Below are 7,929 nucleotides of genomic sequence, written 5' to 3'. Positions count from 1 at the left end.
ATTCGATCCCTAAGTACTACAACTGAACCTCTTTTGATGAGAGTAACACTCCTTAGGGTAATTTGAGTGGTATCAAATTTGGCACCGTTGCCGGGGAGCTTTGATCGCCATTAGATTTAGTTTGATTGATTCTTATTCTTTTCTCTACCTCCTTTCTAATAATCTTTTTCTTGTCTTTTGAGGTGCATGTCCAGCGGTACCAGAAGCAACAAGGAGAAAGACTTGCTGTTCTCAGACGATCCTGCTCACTTGTAACGCACCATCCGTAGAGGTCAACGTTCCACATCGCTCGACGCAACAACTTCGTCGTCGATCGATACGCACAACCAACCGTCAACCGACACCAGACCTTCATCGTCGATCGATCCCAATCGTTCGACAACGATCGATACTACACCGCGTACGTCGATCGATACCGTGTCATCAAAAATGGTAAACATTATTATTCTAACACAGGACGAGAACGGAAACCTGTATGACCAAGACGGTCATCTGCGTAATGCAACATGTCAGAAAATAGACGCTCAGGGGACTGTAATCCCTGATGCTAATACTACAGGAGCTGCTCAACCTGTAGATGAGGACGCTCGATCGATACCACTGGCCGACTACAATCGACCAGATGAGTACTATTCCAACAGATCAGCTATTCGGCTTCCGGAGATCTAGAAGCAGAATTTCGAGCTGAAGCCTCAATACTACACCCTCGTGTCGCAGATACCCTACTCTGGGTTACCGCACGAGCATCCTATGGACCATCTGGAACGGTTCGAGGATCTAATCGCTGCTATTCGGATGGAAGGAGTCCCCGAAGATTACCTGCTGTGCAAGCTCTTCAGATACACGCTGAATGGAGAAGCGATACACTAGCTTAGGCAGCAACCCACATGATCTTTAACATCCTGGGCCGACATCAAGAATGCTTTCTTACGAAACTTCTTCGATGAGGCGCGCGCTGAAGAACTTCGGAACAAGATTTCCACATTCTCGCAGGAGGCTGGAGAGTCCTTCAAAGATGCGTGGATTAGATTTAAGTTCTTCCAGCGAGACTGTCCACACCACGGATTTAACGAAGTGCAGATGCTAAGCACTTTCTTCCGAAGTCTCGCCTTACAGTATCAAATGGCTCTTGATACGGCGAGTGAAGGAAACTTCACTACTCGGAATCCGTTGGAAGCTGTGAGACTTATCGAAAACCTTGCTAACAGCAGCAACACCAAAAACACTGACTCTGAACGGAAAAAGTCTGTAGCCTCTATCGGGAAGGAACATATGGACGAAATAAGAGCTAAGTTAGATGTGGTGCACGAGCTTCTTAGGAAGCAAGTCTGTTCAGCTGAAGGAGAAGTAGCAGATACGGAAGGAGAAGAAAATGTGAATTACATCGGAGGTACCGGATTCCAGAAATTTGGAGACCAGGGCGGAAACATAAACTTCTTTATAAATGGTCAAAGAAGTAACCAAAATTCACAATTTCAAACCCTTCAACAACAGCAAAAGCTACTCGAACTCTTACTACCAAAATCCACCACCCCAAACTCAAGAAAGCAAGATCGAAGAGATGCTTGATCGAGTACTGTTGGGACAACAACAAATCACCGTGGATTTTAACGGTAAGATAGACTCCGCCGACAACAATCTGAACACCAAAATCGAGACCTTAGGGACTCATGTGAGAAAACTTGAGACGCAAGTAATTCAGACGGGCGAGACTATAAAGAGGCAAGAAGCTTTCGCTAGAGAGGGAGGAGCCGACAAAGGGAAACACCATGTAAATGCCATCATAGATGATGATTTCTGGCAAGTGGTGAGAAATGAAAAGCTTGAGGAAGGAGACTTCGAAATCGAAAGCTCCATGAGTCTCGGCGGATCCCAATGGTGTCGACCAATGTCGATGAACTCGCATCGATCGACAGACCATGAAGAAGATCGATGGACGGTTTACTCCAGTCATCGATCGACGTCGTCCGCTAAATCGACTGAATGCAATGCAGTTTGAATTCTAACTCATGAAGAATTCGCAGCTAAGCATCCTCACCCACCCTCCCCTTTCAATGATAAAATCGATCGATCGGTTGAGCCAACCATCGATCGACAGAGTGAGTCCGACGTCGATCGTCACACCCCACCTCCCATCGAACGGCAGGCACCTCTGACATACCGAGTGCGGTTACCCTCAATCGATAATGATTACATCAACGCACTCAGACCACCACCTAAACCATTAGCTAGCCCACCCGAACCAAAACCCAACCCTTTAAATAGTTCTCCAGAACCAGTTCAAGAAGAACAAGAAACTGAAGGGAGAAGGTTAAGGAAAAGAAAGGAGAAGATTCCTAAGAACCTTAAGAGGGAAGCTAACGATAAGGAGATGGATGGTTTCACTAAAAGAGTCCTCAGAATCCCAATCGAAAAAGCTTTTGATGAAGCTTACTTCACACACCGGTTGTGGATGTTCTTTAGAGAAACAAAGGTAACTGAAGAGGACATTAGGAGAATGTTTCATCAAGTCAGAGAGAATATGAAACACATGATCACATTGACGAAGAAGAGTGATCCTGGAAAATTTGCAATACCATGCGCAGTCAAGGGTGTTGAATTTCCCCATTCAATGTGTGACACAGGAGCATACTTAGTATCCTCCCTAGGATCATGGCAGACCAACTTGGTTTGACCATCGAACCTTCAACATAATCCTTCACCTTCATGGATCTTTCAGAAAAACGATCAGGAGGTATCATACGAGATCTGGAGGTACAAATTGGTAATGCCCTTGTCCCTGTAGATTTTCATGTCTTAGACATCGAGCTTAACTGGAACTCTTCACTTCTGCTTGGAAGATCTTTCCTAGCTACAGTAGGAGCCATATGTGACATGAACAAAAACAAATTGTGTCTGACTCTCATAGACCCCAACATCCACTACGACCCCATCCGACCTAAGAGAAAGGTTATTAATCCTGTGGATTACAGGAAAGAAATTGTGGAGCAGAGTATGAATCGGAGTACAAAACAGAGTACTCGGAATCGATCGACACCCCCACTTTTCCATTGATCGATTCCAATGAGTCAACTGTGATCGATGACCGCAACAACACATCACTAGACGTAAAGCAGCCGGTTGACCATTTCACTCCACCTAATCATTGTTACCCCCACTTTGCCTTCCAACCTCCAAGCAAGAGAGAACATGATAACTATTCCATAGGTAGTTGGGCAGACAGTGGTTTCCATGAAAGTTTTGCAGTTGACACTGTAATTACTTCATCTAACGAGGAACATACAGAAGAATACGATGAGGATTATTGGAAAGAACGTGCAATAGAAATGTCTTTGCAAGATGAAAGATTTGAAACACATAAGTTCAAAAACACGTTTCCAACATCGATCGCCGAAGTGCACTCCACATCGGTCGATACCCACCCTCGTCTAGCAAAACAACCGCTCACATCGATCGACACCCACACAAGAACATCGATCGATATTCGCGCCGCAGCGAAAATTCAGGAGCAGGAGAATATTCCATCTCCAACTAGGTTTATAGATACCTATATAAATCGTTTTGCACCCCCGAAACCACCTCAACACACCAGATTAGACACACAAGCAAATAAGATGAACACTCTTCCTTCTACATCAACAGAAAAATCCATGAAGAGCAATCATCTCAAGAACACAAGTTCTGCAGAAATTACTCTGCAATCGATCGATGCATATGTATCTACATCGATCAATACTACTCTAAACCCTAATTTTTCTATTTCTAAGTTGAATGATAATGCAAACATTGATTACGGTTTTCTAACACCTGATGAATTTGGTATTTTCAGGGACCCAGATGGCAACGCACGTGCAATAGATGGAAGGATCTTACAAGTGTCCGGAGAGGACATAGCAAATATCCTTCAAGTATCCAATGGACCTGACAACCTATTCTCACAGCAACTTTGCACTCCAGACGTCATTCAAACAGATCCTAACAACCATGTAGGAGTCGCCACAACAGAAATCAATCCATATCTATCACGCCAACCAAAAGGGCAATCATCGATCGACGGGCCAACGGAGACATCGATCGACAGGGTAACACCAACGTCGATCGATAGGGATAACCCGACGTCGATCGATAGATGTTATGAATTTGGAAACCACGCTTTTGACATGTACGGAGCCAGAAAGTTCACTTGGGAACGAAGGGACGAGTATGGAGTCTACAGAGATGAGTGTGGACACGCACGAGGCGTAGCTGGTGAGATGATACATGTCACAAAGGACGACATCAGGAAATTACTGGAAAGAGCATCTCTTTTTGAAGAGAGCCACATCTGTTTCCAGAACTTGCCAGTTCCTTCACACTCACAAGACTAGCACCAGAACTCTACACCAAAGATGAAATCAATGAGATGGTGTTTGGTATTTGTGGAGCTCAGGAAAGACTGGGAGAGGAGCTCAAAACATTGGTAGAAGATACACATCAACCTTTGGATAGAGGCTACAATGAGCTTTTCAGAAGTATGGTAGAAATGAGGACAGAAATTGAGAGTTTACGTCAGCAACTTGAGAAGGAAGCCACGACCTCAGCATCGATCGACGCACCACATGCACCATCGATCGACGTCAGTCTTCCTACAGCCCAGATCCCTGCAGAACCGCAATGTTCAGAACAACACAAGGATGAATGGGAAGTCTCATACATCGACACAAGGATAAACGACGTGTACTACCCTCTCAACAACAACGTGGACTGGCTGAGCACTAAAATCGAGCTACTATAGCAAGATCTGGATACCATTCGCAAGAAGGACCAACAACCAGCCATATCGATCGACGTGTGAACATTCACATCGCTCGACGCGAAGGTCTAAGCCATGAATGAGAGGCTGAGGACTTACGAGGACATGCATGACCGCTTTATATCACCAGTCATGATAGATTTAAACAAATTGTCTAGTCAATTACTTCATACCCAAAGGGATATTGATAACATTACTAATCAAATTTTTTTGCAGGCAAAAATCCTGTGGAGTTACTTCCTTACACAGCAGCAGAGGTTGACAAGATCACATCCAAGATCTACACTGCTATAGACACCATGGAGGAACAACTTGACAAACGCTGCGATGACATCTACTTTCCATTCGACAACAAAATCAGTGGACTAGACAGCCACGTAGAATGGCTACAGAAAGAAGTCAAAGCCATTCAGAGGCAACTCGCAGCTCAGCACCAGTTATCAGCATCGATCGACAGGACGCGAGCGAAATCGCTCGATGGTAAGTCTCCGAGATCGACCGACGAACACATAATCGCATCGATCGACGCCGAGTCTACACCAGCCGGCGAGCAGCTGATACACAAGACGATAGAGTCAATGCACAAGAAACTGACAGAACTTTCAGCATACGCCTATGACAACATAGGCTGGCACCAGTTCAGCATTGACAGCAATCAAGATAGGCTACAAAACATCTCCAATGTTCTTGAGAAGATGGATGACAAATGGACAAGAAATGATGAGGCCACAAGAAGTTTCATTGCATCTTGGTCCAGAATGTGCAGAGATGACGTGGATGCTTGTTTTCCAACAAGCAGCTGTTTCTCCACCAAATAGCCAATCACTACCATAGTCAAGCAAAATGACTAACCAAGCGCTGAGTGGCAGACAACCCACTATTAGGTATTTTATTTAGGTTTTATTAGTTAGCATTTATTTACTTTCGTTTTATTTCTTTCAGATTTAGGAGACCCAAGTAGGAGGATCTGAATATCGACCGCCGACGAGACGTCGACATCGCTCGACATGGACAACCACATGACGATAGATGTAACATATTCCCATCGATCGATATCTACTCCGGTCAGATGTATCTTCCCTACTTGTTACATTTCGTACATCATGAACTATTTCATCATAACTCCGACTGAGTTACACTGGGACAGTGTAATTTAAGTCTGGAGGGAGATTTACTGATATAATTTATTTTATTCTTATATAAAAGGAATTTTAATAAATTATGCTTAGCTATTGAAAATAGGGACAATAATCTTATATTGATTCAAACTTGAATATCTAACTAATCTTTAGCACCATTTTAGATTTACTGATTGCAGATAGCACTATAGATGCTAAAGCAGATCAACCTATCAACTACACACTTGCCTTGAAACGCATGAAGCAACCAAAGCTGATTTCAACCACTAAACCTGACATAACCGCTTGTCTTGGGGCTTGATATACATGAGATCAGATTCTTCAGACAAGTCTGGAAGGTAACGCCTGGTGTAGATTATTTATCACATTTTCTCTCTCTAAATTTCGACCCTAGAATAGTTAATGAGTATATTAAAAAAAATAATAATAAAAAACAATAAAAAACATATATATATATAAATAAAATCTATTGTTTACTTAGGATGAGTCTGAACAGGACTTGGTGGCTAAAACCATTAAGGCTTGATTCATAAAGACTCCGATAAAAGAGTTCGAAACAGGACTTGGAGGCGGTAATCTTCAAGGCTCGATTTCGCAAAGAACTCATGGATATAGGTCAAAAAGAAGTGAACAGAGCTTGGTGGCAACCACCATTAAGTTTTGATTCATGGAAGCCTGTCCAATCTTGGTCACTGATCCTACAATGGAAGCAGACTTTGACTCAAGAGAGAAAATTAGAGAGAGAGAAACTAGGAACTAAGTTTTACCTGCAGCTCCAGTTACTTGTCTGATATCCTTGCATCCTATGATCGATACTCCCAAGGTAAATCATTCACTTTATATTTATGCTAAGAAATGAAGTCAGTAGAGGGGATGTCAGACGTGAATTGATGAGTTGTGTTATGTTAGAAATGGTTGCTAAGCTAGGATATTGCATAGTGTGCTTCTGTGATTAGGACTTTTTAAATGTGGTTGCAAAATTGTCGAGGAAAAGATTTCTATGCTTTAAAATCTTAAGTCCCTAAAATTTTCAAACCTCTTTTAGAGAGACTGCCTGTATGTGTTGCTTGAGGACAAGCAAAAGGGTAAGTCTGGGGGAGTTGATATACCTTGGATTTGACCCATTTTCATCCATGGTATATAAGTGTTTTATTATATATATCTATGTTTTCTACTCTTCTAGGTATGTTTTCAGGTTCAGGTGCATTTCGGAGTAAAGCTATGACTTTGGAGCATTTTGGAGCTTAAAGGACATTTCACCCGAGCTGACCACATAGAGGTCGACGAGAGGAAGAACAATCGATCGATGCACATCAGTGCTGACGATCGATACCAGGAGATGCCTCGACAAATGAAGATTAATATCGATCGATGTACACAAGTACCATCGATCGATGTGGAGACATCAGACACACGACATTTTGGATTCATCAGACTTAAAACCCAAGGCCAAGCCAAATTACGAAAATGCCCTGACGAGTTTTTAATCTAGTAGATTATATACTGCCTAAGTGTTTTGACGGCAGAGGGAGTTTTTCAGAGAGTTTTCTTCAGAGTTTTTCAGTTTCAGAATTTGAGTTTACAAGTTTCGGAGAGAAGATCACTTGTGATTGGAACTCCTTGTTACCATTTTTTTTTCATCTATACTATGAGTTTCTATTTCTTCATTGTTATGAATTGCTTTGCTATGTCTGAGTAGTTCAATTATTAGATCTAGGGTTCAGATAGGTTTGTGGGATTAGCCCCAAACTATAGATCTTCCTTATTGTGATATTCATGATAGATTTGTATTCATTGCTTGGTTTAGCCTTGCTAACTAGAACTTGATTATAAGATTGCATATTCAAGCACCCTTGTTATCCCATCCTGACATCTATCTATCATATTAGGACTGCTAGAGAGGGCTAACCGCCAATTTAATATCTTAATAGGGCATATCATACTCGCGCATAGGCCTGGCTAGAACCCGTCGATCGATGTCCTCAACTGACTATCGAT

General features: G+C 42.6%; 1 non-coding gene across 1 annotated transcript; it reads right to left on the bottom strand.

Annotated features, from left to right (window-relative positions):
* Window positions 1–961: 961 nt before the first annotated feature.
* LOC125579319 lies at window positions 962–1,067 on the bottom strand. Its single transcript, XR_007317306.1, has one exon. It is a non-coding gene; the product is annotated as a small nucleolar RNA R71 (small nucleolar RNA).
* Between the last annotated feature and the right edge of the window lie 6,862 nt (window positions 1,068–7,929).

Source organism: Brassica napus, chromosome A1 (assembly GCF_020379485.1).
Source record: "Brassica napus cultivar Da-Ae chromosome A1, Da-Ae, whole genome shotgun sequence".
NCBI classification, from domain to species: domain Eukaryota; kingdom Viridiplantae; phylum Streptophyta; class Magnoliopsida; order Brassicales; family Brassicaceae; genus Brassica; species Brassica napus.
The sequence above is the reverse complement of the archived record's forward strand: the minus strand, read 5'-3'. Positions and strand labels throughout refer to the sequence as shown.